Genomic DNA, 24,905 nt, shown 5'->3' with positions numbered 1-24,905 from the left:
CTCAGCAGCCCAGAATCAGCAGAACCAAGAACTATGAACTGAACCTGTGAAACAATGAGCCAAAATAAAGCTTTTCTGCTTCAAGTTGTTCTCTCAGTCATTTTGGCTACAGCTACAAAAAAGTAACTAATGAAAACAGTTTAAAAGAAATAAATGAAGTCTTATTGGAACACTAACAGTTTTATGAAATTTCAATTACAATAGCATAAAAATAATAAATATGTGGAGTAAATGTAACAAAAAGGAAATGAAAAATTTATACTCTGAAAACTGTAACATATTATTAAAAGAAATAAAGAGGATTTAAAAAAAGAGAAAAACATTACATATTAATGACCTGTAGGATGTAACATTGTTATGATGGTAACAATCTGATCTACAGATCAAATACAATTCCTGTGATAATCCCACCAATTTTATAGAAATTCAGAAGTTAATTCTAAAATTCATATGGAAATGTAAGGAACTCAGAATAGGTACATAGGTATAGCAGTTCCAAAAAAGAACAAAATACTTCCAGATTTCTATACTTATGGCAAAGCACCAGTAATATAGATCCTTGTATTAGCATAAGGATAAACATATAGATCAATGGAATTGAATTTAGAGGTAAAACAGAAACCCATTCATCCATGGTCATCTCATTTTCAACAAGTTTATCAAGACCATTTAACAGGGAAAGAACAGGCTATTTAACAAATGGTGCAGGGATAAGTGGATGACCACATGTGAAACAATGAGGTTGGACCCTTACCTCACACTACATACAAAAACTAATTCAATTGAATCAAAAGTATAAAACTATTAGAAAGAAACAGGGATAAATCTTTATACCCTTGAACTTAATAACAGATTCTGAAATGCAAGTAACAACAGAAAAAAATAGATTAATAAGACCTCATTGGAAACTTTTATACTTCAAAGGATAACACTGATAACTAAAAACACAGCTCATAGAATGGGAGAAGACATTTTAGAATTATGTATGCAATAGGGGGCTTATACCTAGAATAGATGCAGAATGTTTATAACACAGTAGACAACCCAATATGAGAATTCTACCACTGAACCACCAATGCTGCTAGACAACCCAATATGAAAAATTTTAAAGGATCTGAATAAATATTTCTCCAAAGAAAATATACAAATGGCTAGCAAACATATGAAAAGATACTCAAAATCATCAGTTATCAGGGAAATGCAAATAAATTCCACAATGAGGTACCATTTCACATGCATGAGGACTGTTACGATTTTAATATGTCCCTTCTAACATTCAGGTATTGAAATCTATTAGTCAATATTATATTAAAACATAGGCCTTTACAGGGTCATGAAGGCCCCCTCTCCATGAATGGGATCAAACCCCTTGGGTAAGAGACTTCATACATTTTATTCGCTCACCCTTCTACCTTCTGCCATGTGAGGACCCATTCAGTAATAAGACACGTTCGTGGAATCAGAGAGCCACCCTTTCCAGGTCACCAAACCTATTGATGCTTTATCTTGGACTTCTGAACTTCTAAAACTCTGAAGAAATAAATTCACATTACTTAGAAACCACCCAGTCTCAGGTTATTTTGTTATAGCAGCACAAATTGACTTAAGACACAGATAATGGGGAACCCTTATAGTGGCAATTTAAAATTATGCAGCTGCTTTATAAAAACAATGTGTCACTTTCTCAAGTGATTAGACTTAAAGTTAGCATGTGATTAGCAATTCCATTTCTAGAAATATACCCAAGAGAGATGAAGACATTTCGTACAAACCTCGCACATGAAGACTTATAGCTCCATTATTCATAGTAGCCAATTCTACCTAAGAAATGTGAAAACAGCCTAAGAGTACACCAGGGGATGAATAGGTAAATAAAATGTGGCATATCCTTATGGAATATTGTTAAGCCATAAAAGGAATGAAATACTGATACATGCTTCACATGGATAATCTTTAAAATTTTAAGTTAAGTGAAAGAAGTCTGCATATTATACAATTTCAGATATATGAAATTCCAGAAAAGGGAAGTACACAGAGACAGCAGGTAGATCAGTGGTTACTTCAGGAAAGGGTGATGGAGGATAGGGGAGTGATAGCTAAAGGATATGGAGTTTCTTTTTGATGTGATAAAAATGTTCTAAAATCGACTATGGTAACAATCACACATATATGAGGATACACTAAAAACTATTCGGTTTTACCCTCTAAACATGTGAGTTCTGGCATGTGTGATTTACATCTCAGTAACATTGCTTTTCAAAGGTGATCAATTTTGATCCAACCAGCAGCATGCAATTCTGTTCCTCTAAATCTTCACCACCATGTCATACCACCAGCCATCAATGCTCACTTGCTTCTCTGATAGTTATGCAATGTTTCCTTTTGTGCTTCTGTGATTATTAGGGTGGAGAGTTTTTTCACATGTATTAGCTCGATGGGCTTTCCTCTTCTGTAAATTTGCTGGTCGCATATTTTAACTAATTTTTTTGTGGATTGTCTTTTTCTAACTGATTTGTTGAGTGTATTTTAAGATCCCCAGTCTGGGCACTAGGGGGTCTCAAAGTTTCAGAATAACAATATCATGTGTTCTATATCAATGGAAGTGAAAATTATTTAATAGCTTTTATTTTATATATTTTAAAAATGTTATTTCTCTAACTCTAAAGCAAATGTATATTCAATATGAAAGAGATGTAAAACAGAAAGATCATAAAAAAACCAGATTATTTATGATCAAACAACCCATATATTCCCAATGTGCATCTGTTGGCTTATTTGTCATTACTGAAAATGGCTTATACAGTAAATTTTTTTAATATAAAAAGCCCATAACCCATCATTTTAAGTGGAAAAAGAATAATGTATTTTCAACTCCCACAAAGCCCCGTTTCCTCCAATATTACTAAAATATTCATAAACATTTATGTAAAAATTGACTGGAATATCTGCAAATTTTAAGGCATTTAAAACTACTTATTTGACACTTGTTAAAGTCATAAGTGGATGTATTTGATGTTTTATGAAAAATGCTATACAGTGTTAGGAATTAAATTGTTTTCTAAGTCACAAGGAACATATACTATCATGTAAATCAAACCACTAAGTATGTTAAGTAATGCAAATAACACTTAGCAAAATGAGATAAATCAACAAGGTAATTTTTTAAATATGAAATCTAATTGTCAATTAAATAGCTGCCTGAATGTGGCTGGGTGGTAAAGAGAAAAGGAGGTCACAGTCACTGTTACTGTTTGGGGGGTGAAGGATTGACTGGTGGTAGTTAAGGGACATGTGAGTGAACCAGAGATGGGGTGAGTACAACAATAAATATAGGAGATAGTTTTCACTTAAATTCAGGCAACTTTGTGTTCAGTCTTCTCTTGCTGCACTCAAGATACCATCATTCATTGAAGAATTCTTCATCCTTATTTTTTAGATTTGCAGTTTTTATATTCCCTTAATGGAGACACACACTAATATTTTCTTCTTTGTTCAGTCTACGAAATTAGGGTCAGCCAGGAGGTCAGTATGACTTAGTTTCACTCCTCTACAAGGAACGCCTAGCTTTTCATTTTATGCAGTACAGATGTTGGCAAGTTAATTTGCCTGTGAATCACAGTTTATCCATGAACTCCAGTATACAGTATGTAAAGCCACAGAGCAAGAAACTAAGAAATAGTGCAGTTAAAATCATAGCAATACATTAAGTACAAGGAGGTTCTCAATTTTTAACCTGATCAAAGTTTTATCTGAATCTTCGTGGCTTGGTTGAATTAAGTACAAATTTGGAGAAATTATATATGCTTCAAAAATTGGGCATTCCAAAGGAGTTCTGATTTGCTGAAAACAACACTTCCAGTATAAAACAAAGATTTGGCTTCTTTTTTGGACAATATTTATGATAGATGGATACAAAATAAGTTAGTATGTGCCCAAGCTATGTAGTAATATTCTAATTCTTACTTAACTCTTGGATTGGTATCCTACTGAAATTTGAAGTATTGGTGAAGAAATGACATTATCGCAGCTTGGAAGGAGCAGGTGCAGTATAAGTTTTTAATAGCTGGGCAGCTATTCCTATTTCTATAAAAAAACATATCCCTAAGAAAAAGGATCAGTGTCTGTTAACCTAATCACCATTTCTACCCTGTGAGAAGAAAATAGGCTGTTATATTTTATTTTTTGTCACAGTGATTAGTTTAAGCTCTTCTACTCTGGGTTTCTGCAGTCCAATGTCTGTTTCCATGGGAACGGTAGCAGTGGGCAGCTGCTAAGTTGTCAGACATGTCTACTAATCTGGGGAAGCTCCTGTTTGAATGTGTGCCAAGGTCCCCCAGCATCTCTGGTCATTTCGTCACAAGTGGTTCTGCACCTGCAGGAACACCTTGGAGACAAGTAGTTGAAATACTTCAGTTAGTGAAAATTATACATTATATACACGTACATGTTTTATATATTATATACATATATAATTGTATACACATATATTTATATTTGCATACGTGTATGCATTTATAAATTTACTTGTTTAGTGGGTAAAGCACTGAGTAAGAAGTCATTAGTAGAGGGAAAATACTTTAAAGACTGCCACAGAGTGTAAACTGAACTCCCACTTTCAAGAAACTCAGAATTTATTTTATGGCCAAGTCTCCTATCCTCCATAATGAAATTGCAGAACCCGAAAATATACAGGCTATATTTCAACCAAATGCACATTAATTATTCCTGACTTGAGCTTCTGCACTGAGTCCTTGTCTCTTTCTTATGCTGTGAACTGGGGTGCAGAAACTGGAAAGGAAATGTAAATATCCCTCCCTACCTTTTAATCTTTGTGTCTCAAGTCTGGAAAATTTTTGGAGTGGTTAGATCTTTGATTTATCTCCTCTGATTCTAACCCAGGTCCCGCTTTTCACTAAGTGGGAACAATGCCTCTCCCAAATGGGCTCTTAAGTCTTTCTCTACCCTAAATAACCTTCTCAGCAGTCTCCATCGAAAACTGCACTATGACTTTTCTTCACCCAATCCCTTAGCTAAAATAGTCCTCTCATTTGGAATCCCTTTTACGCTGACTCAACAAATATCAAGAGCCTAGTGTGTGCCAGAGTCCATGCAAAGAATTTAGTGAAGACTAAGTCTTCCTTCATGAGGCCTAGAGTTTGGTGTGGGGGAAGGGCTAATACAGAAGTAGGTGTACGACTCACCATCAGAAATGGTAAGGATACAGCTCAGAAGGAGCAGGTAGCTGTACAATAATAGGAGTCAGTAAGTATTCTAAGATTTCCGTGAAAAAGAGTAATGGGTAATTGATATTTGGAGTGAGTTCATAGAAGTTCTTTTCTAATACTTTGGAACAGTTCTCAAATTCAAACACCAAATCTGAAAAATGGGGTGTGAGATGGACTAGGAAGAGGATGTCTCCTGGCTGGGGTCTTTCCCAACATCTGTTATCTGTTTCTGCCTTTGCTGTCACATCTATAGAGTATCTTTACAAGAAGCCTTATAATGAACTCTTTCAATAGTCTATGTCTTTGGTCATTTAATAGATCCCTCTTTAAGAAGGCTGAGGTTATGGACAGAATAGGAAATCAGAAATATAGGCACAGCAAGAAAATAACTAGAGGGTCAGCCATAAACAGCAAGGTGCATGAGGACAGTGGGTTCACATGGCTCCAAAGGACTGGCTAGGCTAAGGAGTTTCTTCTGTACTTGCTATCATACTCTGAGTCAGAGGCCAGCAAGTCCAAAGGCTCTCTAGCTATGCCCTCTTCTCTCCTCTGTGGAGGGCAAATGTGGTGCTCATGGTGGCCAGGCTGCAGGTCACTGACTGAGAGCTCATCTGATGGTTCCTGACAGGTGCATGGCGATATAACACCTTCAACCACATTTCATGGTTGAGGTCAGTGCATGTGCTAAGGCAGAGCATTGCCTCAGCCTGGGAATTAGAGCTGATACCTTTCCACTTGTCCAGAATGATTAACGATTTAATGCTGGGTGAGTAGAAAATAATTTTGACCTCATTCACTTTATTGCTTGTGAATCATGGCAGTGCCTATGGGCTTTTTGTTTAAACATTTTTATTTGTAGGTATTTTTTATATTTTTACAAGGATACAAAAAATGAATAGGTAAATTTCAACTATTAGCATTGTTTCTGACATTCACATTTTTGCTAGAATTATCCATACAAGACACAAGACTAATAAATTCAGACATTCAATATTGCAGCTTGGAAAGCGTCATTTCCATTGGGTTGAGGATTACAGTTGGGAACAAAGCTTCCTTTCCTCATTCTATTGTACATTCATCTATTCAGCATCATTTTCCAAGGTCTTATTTTATATATATATGTATATATCATATGTAATACTAAATATATATTGTCATCAATACTAAAGAGTTAAAAGGCAACAGCAATTCAATGTGGTGTGATGATAGGTGCACCTACAGGGCATTATGGAACATAGGAAGGAAGGGCTACATGAGAACATACCACTGATTTCAAAGGGAAATGTATGTATTTTCTGTTTTCTTTTTTTTTTTTTGTGCCATAAGTTTGTGTAGCTCCCCTCCTTAACTCCTGGTGTGGCTGAATTTGGAGATGTGCTTTGAAGTAAAGTAAACTTATAAGATGAAATGAAATCTTAAGAGTGGAGCCCTGGTCCAATAGGATTAGTGTCCAAAAAGGGACACTGGAGAGTTTGTTCTTTTTCTCTACACATGCACAAAGAAGAGGATGCATGAAAACACAGCAAGAAGGTGGCTGCCTGTAAATCAGGAAGAGAATCCTAACCTGAAACCAAATTTGGTGGAACATGGACCTTGGACATCTACATTCCCAAACTGTGAGAAGATAAAAGTTAAATCACCAGTCTGAGGTATTTTTTAAGGCAGCTATAGTAGACTAAGGCAGTGGTGAACTGTGTGTGGGTAGGGTAGGTGAGAGAGGGATTAGATGACATTTGGGGAAGAGAAAGAATTATATGCAAAGTGTCAAAGGCAAAGGAAAGCATCTTCTTTAACTGTTTGTAAGTCAGAGTTCATCAGGAAACAGGCCCACACTAAGTCTTAAACAGAGGATACTTAGCACAGAGAATGGTTTTACAGGTGTTTGAGTGCTAAAGGAACACAAAAGAGGCTGGGAAACAGGTTGAGATTAGAAATTGCAACCTCTCAGGTAGGTAGGAGCAAAGCAAGCTACAATGCAGAGCAGGCAGAGAGGACCGAACTTGTGGAGGGCCCACTTAGTCCTTTGTTTCAATGTGCTAACAGTTTATAGAGGATTTCTCATTGATATTCATGAGGGATGTTAGCTTGTAATTTCTTTTTGTGTCAGATTTATAAAATGAGTTGGGAAACGAGGGCTTTCTGTTTTCAGAAACAGTGTGTAGGAATGACATTATTTTTTCCTTTAGATGTAAATAGGGATCAGCAGTGAAGTCATCTAAAGTCAGAGTTTTCTTTGTGGGAAAGTTTTTGATTACTAAATCAATTCTGTTAATATAGAATTAACATATTTTTCTGTTTGTTCTTGAGTAAGTGTTGGTAAATATTTATTTCAAAGAATTTGCCTATTTATGTTGTCAGGTATATTGGCATGAGTTTATTCATAATTTTCCTTTAGCCTTTTAGTGTCTAAGATTTTTAGTGAAATTCCTTCTTTTATTCCTAATATTAATAATTTGTATTCTCTCCCTTTTTCTTTAATTATTCTTGCTAAGTATTTATCACTTTCGTTATTTTTTTAGAACAACCAATTTTTGGGTTGTTGATTTTCTCTGTTGACTCTCTGCTTTCTATTCATTGATTTTTGCTCTTATTTGTACTATTTGCTTCCTTCCACTTCCTTCACATTCTTGAGATGGAAACTTAGATTGCTATTTTTTGATGTTTCTTTTTTCCTTAAAATATGCGCTTGAAGATAAAGGTGTCCTTCTAAGCACTGCATTAACTACTTTTTACTTCACTTAAAGTCAGTGTAAGTCTACTGTAACAATAGAACATATTTTGTATGATTTCAGTTGTTTATAATTTGTTACAATGTATTTTATGACCCAATATCTATTTAATAAATGTTCATATGAAAAATACTCATTCTTCAATTGTTAGCTATCTCTCTATCTAATCTACCAATCTAGCAATTTATCATCTATCATCCTAAATTAAATTGGTTAATTATACTGTTTAAATATTTATATTCTTGTTGAAGTTTTGTCTTCAAGTATTTTGAAGCAAAATTTATTTATATTCAAATGTATTATTAGATGTGGACAAATTTAGGCTTATACTTTCTTTTTCTTGGCAGTACTGGGGTTTAAACTCTGGACAGTGCTCTACCGTTTAAGTCACACCTCCAGCCTATTTTTGCTCTGGTTATTTTGGAGATAGGATCTTGATTTTTGCCTAGGTGGGCCTGGACTGTGATACTTTTGACACTTCCCACTGCCTTCTCTGAGATGTTGCTAGGATGACAAGTGCATGCCACCACATCAGCTTTTTTTCCTGTTGAGGTAGGCTCACAAACTTTTTTGCCCAGGGCAAGCTGGAACTGCAGTCCTTCAGATCTCAGACTCCCTCAAAGTTTGGGATGACAGGTACATACCACTCCATCCAGCTATTGGTAGAGATGGGGTGTTGAGTACTTTTTGCCCAGGCTGGCCTTGAAGCACGGTACTCTACTTCCTCAGTAGCTAGGATTTTACATGCATGAGCCCTGTGCCAGGCATTTTTTAATGGTACTGGGATTTGAACTCAGGGCCTCATATTTGCTAAACAGGTGCTTCACCCCTTCAACCATGCCATCAACCATTTTTACTTTAGCTATTTTTCAGATAGGGTCTTGTGTTTTTACCCAATCTAGCCTCAGACCACAATCCTCCTACCTTCTCTCCCCCACCTCCGGACCACAGGCATACACTGCTATACCTAGTTTATTTGTTGATATGGTGTCTTCCCCAGGGCTGGTCTCCAACTTCAATCCTCCTAATCTCTGCCTCCCGAGTAGCTAGGATCACAGGCATGAGCTACTGCACCTGGCTGGTTTGTATTTTTTTCTATTGACTTGTCTTCAGATTTGACAATGTCTTATTCATCTGCTGTTGAGCCCATGGAATGAGTTTTTAATGTCAATATTGTGGTTTGTGGCTGGATGTTGTGGTTCACACCTATAATTGTAGTACTATGAAGTAGAGGCAGGAAGTTTGTGAGTTCGAGGCCAGCTTAAATTACATAGAAAGATCCTACTTCAAAAATTAAAAAAATGTGTTTTTAGTTCTAGAAAACTACACATACTTGTATCTTCTATAAATTCAAATTATTCATCTTTTCCTAAATCTATATATCTCGTCTTTATAATATTTCTCATATTCATAAAAGCATTTTAAAGTCTACTGTGACTTATATTTGAATTATCTTCTGTTTAGTGCTTTCTCCTTTGATTATTAGTTACATTTTCTTAACTGTTTATATAGCTAGTAATTTTTAATTATATGACAGCAATGTGAATAAGAGAACCATGGAAGTTGTGGGTGATGTTGCTTTCTGCTAAAGAAGTTTCTCACTTTAGCCTATTAGGAAGAAAGTTTGAAGGGTACATATCACTCCAACACAGTCGTGTTGGGGCTGGATTAGAGGTCTTCTACAGTGTAGCTTGACAATGGATCATCTGTTAAGTTGTAACCTCCTTGGAATTTTGATTGAAAACTTGTGGGTTTCTGTGTCCTAGGCACTTACGTATTGGGGGAATTCAGTTCTGAGCAGTGCAGGATTAGAGTACAGCTCTCACCCTACCCAGTTTCAAAACCTGGTAAACATCTTAAAGGCAAGAGATGTCATAAAACAACATCATGTGGTATTTTATATCCTGAAATCTATGATACTGTGAACGATTTTACTCTACCTTTCCATCCTAGCCCCTCTGGCCTCCTGTGCTGCTTCAGAACTCAAGATCTGATCCATGGTGAAAACTGTGATCCTCTAGATTCCTGTATAGGCCAGCAGCTGCAAAACCTCTAATTCACTGCTTTCCCTCAGCTGGAGCCAAGCTCAATCTCCATGCCTATTTTGGAATTCCTAAATGACCTTAAGAAAGAAAACAGCTGGCGACTGTCAACTCTCTTAGGAAAGGAACTTTTAAAAAAATTTCATTAGGATATATTCGTTGTACAGGAGGATTCATTGTGCCAATTTCAAATAGGCTTATATTGACCATTGGTTAGATCACTTCCCCATCTCTTGCCCTAAGTCCCCTCCCTGCCCAATTAAAGCAATTGCAAGAGGTTTCATTGTTTGATTTCAAAAAATGTATATGAAGTCCATCAACCATATTCCCTCATCTTAATCTCCTTTATTCCCCCTCCCACAAGTAACCCCAACCCCACTGTACCTATTTTACAGTCCTGCCAGAAAGAAACTTTTGACATTAAATTTTAGTTCATGTAATTCTCATTGATTATACAACTCTCTGATATCTTTAAACGTAAGATCTTTTAAATTTATATATTTTTTCTAGTTGCTGGCAAGAGCATGGATCTACTATATTAGTTAATTTTTCATCACTACAATAAAGTATCTGAGGCAGGCTAACATTATAAAGAACCAAGTTTATTTAGCTCACTGTTTTAAATGCTAAATGTCCAAATAGCAATTTTACAGGCTCTAGTGAGGGCCCCATGGCTAATAGCAGTAGTGTGTGTGGGAGGAAGAAATCACATTTCAAAATAGCAAGCCAGAGAGCTGGATAGGCCAGGCTCAGGCTATTTATATAAGCCCTCTAGTGACAGTTCCCAAGGCGCCACTGAACTACTTTAATTCCTTCCAAAGGCAGCACTCCAAATTCACCTAAGGAACTCCCACTAGGCTTTACCTCTTAAAGGTTCTATGTCACCTCCAGTACTGCCACATGAACCATTTGGAAACACACTAAAAACCATACTCAAACTGTAACACCCACCAAAGCCAACTTCAAAGTTTATTTTGTGTTAAAGAATAAGAGAGAGCTGAATTCCAAGACAGCAAAGGTGCATATAAACCAGTAAGTTATTTTAGATACCAACCAAAAATTCTAGAATTTATTTTTTGTAAGAATGATGATGGATTCTTATAAAGGGACAAAGTAAAACAAATCTAATATATGATCATTGAGAACATTCTATTACTAAGTAGTTTCATTTCTTTTTTTGACAAGGTCACAGAAAAATAGGTAATTTCTATCTGAAATTCAGGAAGACATTTGATGAAGATTGTCATGATAAAGAAATGTGAAGTTGATACTAATACATTTAGGCAGATTTACAGAATCAAAAAGGCCCTCACTCTGACTTTTGAAAGAGATCAGTGTGAATATGAAGAATTGGTTCTATGAATATAGCAGAAATGTTGTTACCCAGGAGACTGGGTTGATTTTAATCAATGGATTTGATGAAGACAGATGGCACAAGACTATGTAAAGGTAGCGTGAATGACAGTAAATTCAAAAGCAGAATCAAAAACTGAAATATTGTTAGCAGACCATAATAAGCTAAACTTAATGAATACTAATGTCATACTTAACATTTGGATAAAATAAAAAAAGGAAAATGCAGGCTGAGAAAGACATGGATTAAAAAGAATACGTGTTTTTAAAAAACTGGGAAATTATTGTTGGCATGATCTCAGAATGAGTCAACAGGAGAGGCCAGTGTGATTTAAGGTAGATTATAAGGTCCACAAAGAGAAAGCTAATGAATACATTTTACTTTGAGAAGGGAACCATTTCAAAAGTCCACACAGAGAAGAGGAACAGAGTTTAAAGGAGTGGGAGGGCACACAAAGACATACAGAAAATCAGTGGAATGATATGAGAGTGTGTAACTTTAAAAGAGAACTCTCAGAGACATGAGAATTGCCTTCAAGTATAAAAAGTTATTGCTTTGTTGGTAAAGGTCAGAATAAGGACAGAAATACAGAGAAAAAAAGCTTACATTTATAATATATAGTAGAACTTTCCAAAAACAGGTGTAGATGTGTGCATTATAATGAGGTTGTTCAGTGACAAAGATTTAGAATCTCTAAATCAGGAAAAAATGAATATTAGAACTCTCTGCTACTTGCAAGTGTTGTTATTTTACTTAATCTTTTTGCTTTCTTTGTTTTTGACTTTTCATTTCTTTGTCTCTGAAATGGGAAGGAAGCCAGTACATTTTAAAGGTCATTACGATTAAAGGAAATAATTCAGATAAAGTACTTGCCTTGTGTCCAATTATGTGTGAACTATTTTTTAATTAATGATATGAGGGAAGAAAAATACTTTCTTCTTACATGGGTCATGGTTTTAGTTCAGCTAGTAGGAAACCAGCCACAACTCAGAGTTTAGACTTCATGCATGAAAGGTAGATGCCAGGGGAGCTGACTTAATCTGGTATCACCCTTAAGAGTCTACAGATAATGTAAAGGAATTTGAGAAGGCTTCTAGATGTCATTTTTAGACATCTAAAAGCAGGTCTTCTGCTTGGATGAACTCATATTATGAGTTTACTAGACATCAATTCATTGATTTCTTCTAGGTGACCACATTTTACAAAATGATACATATATATGCAAACATGCATCTTGGATTTGAGAAGCAAATAGTGTCAATTCTCCTATTCTTTTTCCCATCAAAGTACAACACTACATACATATGTAAAATTTGGCTGGAAAATTCAGCCACAGTTCATGAATGTCATGTTTTTCTGGCACTAAGATGTTCAAAATCACTTTATGTTTAGTAGTATGGTCCCAAACAACCATGATGTATCATTTTATATTCACAACTTTTGCAAAGATTAATATAATATGTTGAAAGTACATAGAACAATAGAGACTAAAACTGCTGGTGGAATTGTGAGTTGGTATGACCACTCTGGGTAGTAACTTGGTAATATCTACTAAAGTTGTTGATGAGGAATTTCTTACTCATTGAGTCAACTTCTACACACTCTCCAGAGAAACTCTGACATGTGTAAAAGGAGAAACAAGAATGACTTTAGCAATAGCTTATCTAGTGCTCACCAAGTGGATAAAGAACAAATTATGTTTTATTCATCTGGATGAAGACTATGCCACTATTAGAATGAATAAAATACAGATATATCTATAAACATTGATACATTTCAAAAACATGACATTGATCTTATATATAGAAAACCCTAAAAATGCCACAAAAAGTTCCCAAAACATATTAGAGCTAGTAAATTCAGTAAAGATTCTGGATCCAAAATAAAAAGTCATTTCTATACACTACCCACAAACTATTTGTAAAAGAAATCCCAAAGACAGCCCAATTTTCAATAGAATCAAAAACACTTTGGAATAAATTTAAACAAAGAGGTGAGAGAACCACAGGGTGAAAACTAAGAACTGTTGATGAACACAATTGAAGAAGACACAGATAATGAAGGGATTTCCTGTATTCATGGATTGGAAGAATTAATATTGTTAAGATGGTCATACTAACCAAAGTGATCAACAGATTCAGTGTGATATCTATCAAAATTCAAGTGATATTTTTCACAGAAATAGGAAAAAATAATCCCAAAATATTCATGGAACCAAAAAAGACTCCAAATAGCCAAAAAAACCTTGAGCTGAAAGTGTAAGGCCAGAGGCATCATGCTACCTAATCTGTTACAACGCTGTAGTAATCAAAATAGTATGGTATTGGTACAAAAACATGTAGAGGAATAAAACAAAGTGGAGAGCCTAGAGATAAGTCCACACATTTATGGTCAACTGATTCAACGAAGATGTCAATAACACACAATAGGGAAAGAACAGTATTTGGTAAATGGTGTAGGGAAAACTGGATTTTTAACTGCAGAGGAATGAAACTGGATCCTTATCCTCTACTACATAAAAATCGACCCAAAATAGTTGAAGAACTAATAAATGCCAGGCATGGAGGCTCATGTCTGTAATCCTAGCTACTTGGGAGGTGAAGATCAGGAGGTTCAGATTTTGAGGCCAGTCCTGGCAAAATAGCATGATCCTATCTCATTTAACAAGCTGGGTGTAGTGGCATGTGCCTGTGATCCCAGCTATATGAGATGTATAGGTAAGAGGATCACAGTCTGAGGCTGGTCTTGGGCAAAAAAGCAAGACCCTGCTTGATAAATAGGTAAAACAGAAAGGGATTGGGGCATGTAGCTCAAGTGGTAGAGTGCCTGCTTAGCAAGTGCATGTGTGAGGCTCTGAATTCAAACCCCAGCACCTCCAATCAATCAATCAATGAATCAGTCAATCAACAGATAACTTAGATGTAAGACATAAAATTAGTATGGAATGAAAACATAAAACTAGTAAAAAAAAAAAAAAGATAAAAACTGTCTTAACATTGTTCCTGGAAATGATTTTTTGGATATGACACCAAAAGTACAGGCAAAAAGCTCCCTAAAGAATACAAATGTGACTCATCAAAAACTTCTATGCAGCAAAGGAAGCAATCATCAAAATGTATACAAAACATACAGAATGAGAAAAAATATGTGTAAACAATACATATGATTAGAGGTTAATATTCAAAATAAATAAAGAACTCATTCAACTTGAAAACAAAACAAATTAATAGCCTGATATAAAAATGGGCCAAGGACCTGATAAATATTTTTCAAAAGAAACAAATGGCTAAGTGGTATATGAAAAAATGCTGAGCCTTATTACTGATTAGGAAAGTGCAAATTACAACCACATTAAGAAATCACATCCCAACTGTTAGGTTGGCTGCTACAAAAAAGGCAGAAGATAATTCTTGTTCCCATATTATTTATAAACCAAAGATATTAATGTCATTACAGTTAAACCTCATGTGTGGTACCACGCTAAAAGAGCATTCAGTTTATGAGTCACGAAGATCAGAATGACCCTAGTTATTTTCCTGCCCTTTAGTGCAGTAGAGACTTTAATATGCTATGGGACACTGCTTTAAAATTGATACGAGACAGGGGATCTGAATCTTGGCTTCTCTTGCCACTTTGATTATGGGTCAAGTAAAGGATAAGATTCCTTTCCATAGAGGGCAATGCAAGAGTGTATTTGAGTCTGTGGGACACAGGGTGTCTCTTCAGAGTGAAGTCCTATACATAAATGTAACCAGAGAGTGGAAGCACTGCACATGTCTGACTTCCTCTCAGGTTCTTAGATTTGACTCCCTTTCTTCTCTTTCTCCATCCTTCTATGCTTCCTTCCCTTTATTCTTCCCTCTATCCTCACCTCCTGCCTCTCCTTCCTTCCTTTTTCATTTTTTTATCTTTCAAAATTGTCTACAGGTTCAGTGTAACCTAACTTCATCTGCCCCAATATTCTGAGCAGGAAATGGCAAGGTAGGCTTTTCTATTCATTTCCACAGATAAAATACCAGTGCACTTGGATTTCTGGGAGTCCTGGGGGTCATTGACAGTCTGTGTATCCTGGTGGTCTCAAGAGTTTTCAGTTTTTTCCATCAAACATGCTATTCCACAAAACTCAGAAGTGCTCAGTGAGATGCATCACCCAGATGCCAATACCTGGCTAACAGAGGAAGTATGCAATAGATTCGCACTTAGTATTACTTTTAACAGAAAGTGTGCAAGGGGAAAAGCAAGAGCTTTCTGAGATCTCTGTCATCAGACTGGAAGAAATAAAGACCAATATGATTTCTAACGTGCTTTCCAAAAGGCAATTGCCTTCTTTCCAACTGTAAAGGCAGTAGGAAACCTATAAAATACAAAGCAGTACAAAAAGGCAAAAAGACAACTGTATACCACACCCTCTTTGTGTTAAATTGTATTTCCTTCCAGTCCTTGTGTATGAAGTGGAATCATACAGTAGAAATTGTTAGGTAACTTGCTTTGTCGTGTGTAATTATAATAAACATTTTCCCAGTTATTAAAATTCATCAGAAAACTTTATTTTCAGAGGTAATAAATAATTCCATCATGATGGAGCATAGCTTATTTCATCATTTTCTACTTCTGGATATTTAATTGTTTTTATTTTTACATTATAAATAATAAGCCAACAAGTATTTCAGTACATACATTTTTTATTTTTATTTTTATTTCTTTTATTTATATGTGCATACAATGTTTGGGTCATTTCTTCCTCCTTCCCCCATCCCCTTCTTTTCCCCTGCCCCCTCCCTCTCCCCCTCTACCTCCTCGCTACCAGGCAGAAACTATTTTGCCCTTGTCTCTAATTTTGTTGAAGAGAGAGTATAAGAAACAATAGGAAGGACCAAGGGTTTTTGCTAGTTGAGATAAGGATAGCTATACAGGGAGTTTACGCACATTGCTTTCCTGTACATGTGTGTTACATTCTAAATTAATTCTTCTCGAACTAACCTTTTCTCTAGTTCCTGGCCCCCTTCTCCTATTGGCCTCTGTCACTTTAAAGTTTTTGCATTAGTTCCTTTGCATTGAGGACATCAAATGCTATCTTGTTTTTTTGGGGTTTCTTGCCTATCCTCATACCTCCCTTTTGTGTTCTTGCCTCATCATGTGATCAAAGTCCAGTTCCCTTGTTGAGTACATACATTTTTTAACATTATTGAGATTTCTGTGCTTGATCTTACTGAATCAGCATCAGTACTTTGAAGGCGTGGTACATGTTACCAAACCACCCTTGAGAGAGGTACAATGGATTTACTCCTCCAACATCTGTTTCCAGGAGGTCTGCATTACAAGGCATGTCAGTGGTATATTAATTTACAACTTTATTATTTGTAAAGTTGAATGTGTGTTTTCTGTTTTCATATATTTAATGGCAATTTTCATTTCCTCTTTTGTGAATTACCTAGTCATATCTCTGACCCATTTTTTTTTCCACTGGGTATTAAGCTTGTTCTTACTGATTTTATAAGAAAGTTTTACACATCAGCAATAATATAGTTGCTTGCAACACCAACCTTCTTGATTTGTTGCTTACTTTACAACCTTGATTACTCTGGAATTTTTAATATATTCTACAATGGCCAGTGAGCAAACAAAAATTATATGTATTTGCCATGCTGCTGAGAAAGCCCTGCTTTCCCCAAGAGTTGTCCAATATTGAAATATGTAGCCTGCCTGGGATTAATTTAGGTGAAATGTGTAAAGTAGGACTCCAACTTGATTTTCAAATGGTTAACCAATTATTGCAATGTCATTGATTAATAATGTACTTATATTATTATAACAATATCATTAATATTGTGATCAATATTATGAATACAGATAAGTAATATATTAAAATTAATAACTAATTAGTATTGATGCATTAATGCTTATATTATTTGCCATTTTTAACCATGTCCAAAATTTTATACCTATGTTCCCTTCTGCCCTTTTTATTAATCAAATCTTTTTCTCTAAATTCATAAAAAGCACATTTTAAAATATTGAGCATCTTAGACTCCATAGGGAAAGGCCTCACTTGGTATCCTTTACTTGTGTATGAGAGTGTATGCATATTTTATTACAATTTTTCCTTCCAATAAACTTCAGGAGCACTTTATAAAGTTTCCTAGGAATGACTCTCTCACTCTAAACTTTATGTTATGTTTTTGGTACTGGGGATTGAACCCAGGGCCTCACACATGCTATGTACATGCCTACCACTGAGTTACACCAATAAACTTGCCCTAGTATTTATGTTGATTTAAATTTAATCATTAATTTGGGTTGACATTAAGTCTTTGAAACATTAACTCTTCTTGTCCATGTTTCCTATTTATCAACTTTATATCTTATGATACCATTTTATAACTTTTAAAAAAATTGTTATTTTATTCATATGTGCATACAATGTTTGGGTCATTTCTCCCCGCTTTCCCCTACCCCTTCCTTTACCCCCCCTCCCTCCCTTACTCCCCCCTTATTCCTTGCTACCCGGCAGAAACTATTTTGCCCTTATCTCTAGTTTTGAACAGAGTATAAACAATAATAGGAAGGACCAAGGGTTTTTGCTAGTTGAGATACGGATAGCTATACAGGGAGTTGACTTGCATTGCTTTCCTGTACATGTGTGTAACCTTCTAAATTAATTCTTCTCAAACTAACCTTTTCTCTAGTTCCTGGTCCCCTTCTCTTATTGGCCTCAGTTGCTTTAAACTATCTGCTTTAGTTTCTCTGCATTGAGGGCAACAAATGCTATCTAGTTTTTTAGGTGTCTTACCTATCCTCATACCTCCCTTGTGTGCTCTCGCTTTATCATGTGATCAAAGTCCAATCCCCTTGTTGTTTTTGCCCTTGATCTAATGTATGCATATGAGGGAGAATATATGATTTTTAGTCTTTTGGACCAGGCTAACCTCACTAAGAATGATGTTCTCCAGTTCCATCCATTTACCTGCTAATGATAACATTTTGTTCTTCATGGCTGCATAAAATTCCATTGTGTATAAATACCACATTTTCTTAATAATTTGTCAATGGTGGGGCTTCTTGGCTGTTTCCATAACTTGGCTATTGTGAACAGTGCTGCAAAAAACATGAGTGTGCAGGTGCCTCTGGAGTAACCTGTGTCACAGTCTTTTGGGTATATCCCCTAGAGTGGTATTGCTGGATCATATGGTAGATCAATGTTTAGCTTTTTAAGTAGCTTCCAAATTTTTTTCCAGAGTGGTTGTACTGGTTTACATTCCCACCAACAGTGTAAGAGGGTTCCTTTTTCCCCACATCCTCACCAACACCTGTTGTTCGTGGTGTTGCTAATGATGGCTATTCTAACAGGGGTGAGGTGGAATCTTAGTGTGGTTTTAATTTGCATTTCCTTTATTGCTAGACATGGTGAGCATTTTTTCATGTGTTTTTTGGCCATTTGAATTTCTTCCTTTGAGAAAGTTCTGTTTAGTTCACTTGCCCATTTCTTTATTGGCTCATTAGTTTTGGGAGAATTTAGTTTTTTAAGTTCCCTAAATATTCTGGTTATCAGTCCTTTGTCTGATGTGTAGCTGGCAAATATTTTCTCCCACTCTGTGGGTGGTCTCTTCAGTTTAGAGACCATTTCTTTTGTTGAGCAAAACCATTTTAGTTTTATGAAGTCCCATTTATCTGTGTTCTCTCTTACTTGCTGTGCTTTTGGGTTTCCATTTAGAAAGTTCTTACTTATACCTACTAATTCCAGAGTATTTCCTATTCTTTCCTGTACCAATTTTAGAGTTTGGGATCTTATATTAATATTCTTGATCCATTTTGAGTTAATATTGGTATAGGGTGATATACATGGATCTAGTTTCAGTTTTTTGCAGATGGCTAACCAGTTTTCCCAGCAGTTTTTGTTGAAGAGGCTGTCTTTTCTCCATTGTATATTTTTAGCGCCTTTGTCAAAGAGAAGTTGGTTATAGTTGTGTGGCTTCATATCTGGGTCCTCTATTCTGTTCCACTGGTCTTTATGTCTGTTTTTGTGCCAGTACCACACAGTTTTTATTATTACTGCTTTGTAATACCGTTTGAAGTCAGGTATTGTGATACCTCTAGCATTGTTCTTTTCACTGAGTATTGCCTTGACTATTTGTGGCCTCTTGTGTTTCCATATAAATTTCACAGTGATTTTTCAATCTCTTTCACAGTCATTGGAATTTTGATGGGAATTACATTAAACATGTAGATTACTTTTGGGAGTATTGACATTTTTACTATGTTGATTCTGCCAATCCATGAGCATGGGAGATCTCTCCACTTTCTATAGTCTTCCTCAATCTCTTTCTTCAAGAGTTTATAGTTTTCCTTGTAGAGGTTGTTCACATCCTTTAATTTTTCAACTAGATATTTGATTTTTTTGAGGCTATTGTAAATGGAATTGTTTTCATATATTCTTTCTTAGTTTGTTCATTATTAGTGTATAGAAATGCTAATGATTTTTCTATGTTGATTTTTATACCCTGCTATCTTGCTATAGCTATTGATGGTGTCTAGGAGCTTTTGAGTAGACATTTTTGGGTCTTTAAAGTATAGGACCATATCATCTGCAAATAGGGATATTTTGACAGTTTCTTTACCTATTTGTATTCCTTTTATTCCTTCTTCTTGCCTAATTGCTCTGGCTAGGAATTCCAGTACTATGTTGAATAGGAGTGGAGATAGTGGGCATCCTTGTCTAGTCCTGATTTCAGAGGGAATGGTTTCAGTTTTTCTCCGTTACGTATAATGATGGCTGTAGGTTTGTCATATATAGCTTTTATAATGTTGAGGTACTTTCCTTCTATTCCTAGTTTTCTTAGAGCTTTTATCATGAAATGGTGTTGGATCTTATCAAAGGCTTTTTCTGCATCTACTGAGATAATCAAGTGGTTTTTGTCTTTGCTTCTGTTAATGTGGTTTATTACATGTATTGATTTTCGTATGTTGAACCAGCCCTGCATTCCTGGGATGAAGCCTACTTGGTCGTGGTGTATAATCTTTTTGATGTGTTGTTGAATTCGGTTTGCCATTATTTTGTTGAGGATTTTTGCATCAATGTTCATTAAGGAGATTGGCCTATAGTTCTCCTTTTTGGAGGTGTCTTTGCCTGGTTTTGGGATAAGTGTAATACTGGCTTCATAAAATGTGTTAGGAAGCTTTCCTTCCCTTTCTATTTTGTGGAACAGTTTAAGGAGAGTTAGTATCAGTTCTTCTTTAAAGGTCTGATAGAATATAGCAGAGAATCCATCAGGTCCTGGAATTTTCCTTTTGGGGAGACTTGATCGCTGGTTCAATTTCATTTTGTGTTATACATCTTTTCAGGTGATATATGTCCTCTTGGTTCAGTTTTAGATGATTATAAGTATCTAGAAATCTGTCCATTTCTTTAAGATTTTCAAATTTATTTGAATATAGGTTCTCAAAGTAGTCTCTGATGATTTCCTGGACTTCCATAGTGTTTGTTGTTATCACCTCTTTTGCATTGCTGATTCTGCTAATTTTAGTGTTTTCTCTCCTCATTTTAGTCAGGTTTGCCAGGGGTCTATCGATCTTGATTATTTTTTCAAAGAACCAACTTTTTGTTTCATTAATTCTTCGTATGTTTTTTTTAATTTCTATTTTGTTGATTTCAGCTCTTATTTTTATCATTTCTCTCCTCCTATTTATTTTGGGATTTGGTTGTTCTTGTTTTTCTAGGTGTTTGATTTGGGATCTTTCAGTCTTTTTAATATATGCACTCATGGCTATAAACTTTCCTCTCAGGAATGCCTTTGCTGTGTCCCATAGGTTCTGGTAGCTTGTATTTTCATCTTCATTGATTTCCAGGAACTTTTTAATTTCTTCTTTTATTTCATCAATGACCCATTGTTCATTAAGCAATGAATTATTCAGTTTCCAGCTGTTTGCATGTTTTTTGTCTTTACTTTTGTTGTTGAATTCTAGTTTTATTGTATTGTGATCAGATAGAATGCATGGTATAATTTCTGTTTTTGTATATTTGCTGAGGCTTGCTTTGTGCCCTAGCATATGATCTATTTTGGAGAAGGTTCCATGGGCTGCTGAGAAGAATGTATATTGTGTAGAATTTGGATGAAATGTTCTGTAGACATCAACTAGGTCCATTTGATCTGTGGTATATTTTAGATCTAGGATTTCTTTATTGATTTTTTGTTTGGATGACCTATCTATGATGATAATGGGGTGTTAAAGTCTCCCACTACCACTGTGTTGGCGTTTATATATTCTTTTAGGTCCTTCAGGGTATGTTTGATGAAATTGGGTGTGTTGACATTGGGTGCATATAGGTTGATAATTGTTATTTCCTTTTGGTCTATTTCCCCTTTTATTAGTATGGAATGTCCTTCTTTATCTCGTTTGATCAATGTAGGTTTGAAGTCTACTTTGTCCAAGATAAGTATTGCTATTCCTGCCTGTTTTGGGTGGCCATTGGCTTGGTAAATCTTCTTCCAGCCTTTCATCCTAAGCCTATGCTTATTTCTGTCGGTGAGATGGGTCTTATGTAAGCAACAAGTTTTTGGATCTTCCTTTTTAATCCAATTCATCAAACAATGCCTTTTGATGGGTGAATTAAGTCCATTAGCATTAAGTGTCAGTACTGATAGGTATGTGGTGATTCCTGTCATTTAGTTGTTTTAGTTGTTTGAAGGTTTGATTATGTGTACCTAAATTAATGTTACTCTCTCCTTTTTTGCTTTTTCTTTTCCTGTAGGTTGGTCCTGCCTGCCCTTTCATGGTTATGTTGGGTTTCACTTTCTGTGTGCAGAATCCCTTGAAGAATCTTTTGTAGTGGTGGCTTTGTGGTCACATATTGCTTTAGTTTCTGCTTATCATGGAAGCCTTTTATTGCTCCTTCTATTTTGAATGATAGTTTTGCTGGGTAGAGTATCCTGGGGTTGATGTTATTTTCATTCAGTGCCTGGAAGATCTCACCCCAAGCTTTTCTTGCTTTTAATGTTTCTGTTGAGAAGTCTGCTGTGATTTTGATGGGTTTACCTTTGTATGATATTTGTTTTTTCTCTCTTGTGGCCTTCAATATTCTTTCTTGGGTCTCTGTACTTCTTTTTTAATGATAATATGTCACAGGGTAGTTCTATTTTGGTCAGGTCTGTTTGGTGTTCTGGTGGCCTCTTGCATCTGTATGGGAATAGATTTCTCTAGATTTGGGAAATTTTCTGTTGTTATTTTGTTGAATATATTACACATTCCCTTTGCTTGCATGTCTTCTCCTTCTTCAATGCCCATGATTCTCAGGTTTGGTTTTTGATGGAGTTGGTGAGTTCTTGCATTTTCTTTTCACAGGTCTTGAGTTGTTTAACTAATAGTTCTTTGGTTTTTCCTTTAATTACCATTTCATCTTTGAGGTCTGAGATTCTTTCTTCTGTTTGTTCTGTTCTGCTGGATTGGCCTTCCATTTTGTTTTGCAATTCTGTTTCATTCTTTTTTCTGAGGTTTTCCATATCCTGGCTGTTTTCCTCTTTAATGTTGTCTATTTTCATCCTGAGTTCATTTATCTTTTTGTTTCACTTTGGTGTTTATACATTGTTTCTATGGTTTCTTTTATTTCTTCTTGTGCTTTCTCAAATTCTCTATTTTTGTTGTCTTGGAATTTCTTGAGTGTCTCCTGTACATTTTGGTTGACCATATCCAGTATCATCTCTATAAAATTCTCATTGATTACCTGTAGGATTTCTTCTTTTAGATTATCCTTGTGGGCTTCATTGTGTTCTTTGGCATAATTTATCTTCATTTTGTTGGAGTCTGTTTTTTTCAGTTCCCTCTGGTTCCTTTACTAATTTCTTGCTGTGGGGAACTGGTTTCCCTGTTTTTTCCATCTTCCTGTCATTGCCCTTGGTATTGTTACTGTCCCTGTACTGTGTGCAATTAAGTATTTTCTAGCTTGTAATAATAACAATGGTGATATTTAGAATGGAAGGGTGAGAGGAGAGGGAAAGCAAAGAAGGTAGAGGGAAAGCAAAGAAGGTAAAGAAAAAGGGAAAAACAAAGAAACAAACAAGTAAACAAAACAAAACAAACAAACAAAAAGTTTCAAAGATATAAACAGGGAGAGATAGTGTACTAATCAACAGTAAGCTAAACAGGCATTAGAGAGACAGAGAGAGGATTGATGTTCAAATGCAATAGAGTTTCAGTCTTAATAATTTTGGTGTTAGTCCCTCAGCCTCCAATCCTAGAGATGGTGTCTCATAAGTAGTTCTGTTGTTGTCTCATCGAAGGGGAAAAAAAACAAAAACAAAAACAAAAAAAACCAAACCAAACAAAACACCACAAAGTGTCCCAAGTTCAAATGTAATACAGTTTAGTAAGTTTTTCAGCATGCAGGTGTAGTTTGATTATTGTCTCATCAAAGGAAGAGATAAAAAAAAAAGAGAGAGAGAGTCTGGAGACAGTTCTGTGAATGGCTATCTGAGGCTGTGGCTCACCTGTCTGCTGCTGTCAGCCCACTGTTGCTGGAGGCTTTATTTATGCAGATCTTAGGAGTGAGCTTAACATTCACCTAGCTCTGCAGGCTTTGTTTACTTAGAGTTCTCCTGGGCTCAACCTCCACTGTTACAAGCTTTCCCCTTTCCAAGCACACCAGGGAGGTGGCACTGCATCAGCTTTCTCAGGCCTGTGTGTTTATTTACAGTTCACATGGGAAGTGGGCCTTCACAATTCTCCTGTGGAGTTTTCCCTCACCACCACTTTTACAAGCTTTCCCACTCCTCGTTGCTGGGTGGGTGCTGCTGCTCCTGCCTTCTCTGGCTGGCTTATTTATTTACAGTTCTGTGGGAGATTGTTTCTCCCCCCATCTTCAGCACTCAGGGCACCCTGCTTTCTTTGCTACATGTCTTTTTTGTTATTGTTTATTATTCATTTTCTCTTTTTTTTCCTGGGTAGGGGTCAGTCTGTCCAGGGGGCAATGCTGATCTGGCCCAGGGTTGTCTGTGGGAGTACCATGTGCCGCTTAGCTCATCTTGTGGTCCACGTCTTCCCAAGTGGTCTGGGCGCTGGTGTCTGGTGGCACAGGAGCCCTCCTGGTTTCTCCATTTAACATGTAGTGGGGATGCTATGTGTGGGCTGGGGGTGTGGAGGAGTCAAAGTTTTACCTCTTCTTGGTGGTTTTGCCTGTAATGTGTATCTCCAGCATCTCTCTAAGATTTTACTTTAGGAAGCACGCTTTCTGCTTCCTCCCTCTAGCTGCCATCTTGGAATCCTCCCATTTTATAGTTTTTCATAAGAGTCTTAACTCTTATAATTCATTTCTGGAGAGTATATATTTATGTTGTTACTGTGAACAGAATCTCTTTGCTGTTGTATTTTTAATTTGTAAATAAGTCTACTCATTGTAATATAGGCACAGTTAAATATATATATGCATGTTGTACACACTATATATATACACACAAATATATATATATATACATATATATATATACACACACATATACATACAGATGGCTAACCTAACTAATCAGTTATCTATTAGTTTTCACAGTTTTTCAGATGATTTTTAAAA

General features: G+C 35.9%; 1 long non-coding RNA gene across 1 annotated transcript in view; it reads right to left on the bottom strand.

Moving 5' to 3' along the window:
• Positions 1–232: 232 nt before the first annotated feature.
• Positions 233–24,905, bottom strand: part of LOC141416880 (uncharacterized) — a 130,315-nt gene continuing 105,642 nt past the window's right edge. Inside the window, exon 3 of the long non-coding RNA XR_012441456.1 lies at positions 233–4,384. This is a non-coding gene — a long non-coding RNA (uncharacterized lncRNA). The remainder of the gene's footprint in view (positions 4,385–24,905) is intronic.

The sequence above is a fragment of the Castor canadensis genome, chromosome 14 (genome assembly GCF_047511655.1).
Source record: "Castor canadensis chromosome 14, mCasCan1.hap1v2, whole genome shotgun sequence".
NCBI classification, from domain to species: domain Eukaryota; kingdom Metazoa; phylum Chordata; class Mammalia; order Rodentia; family Castoridae; genus Castor; species Castor canadensis.
This window is presented reverse-complemented; position numbering and strand designations above follow the sequence as displayed.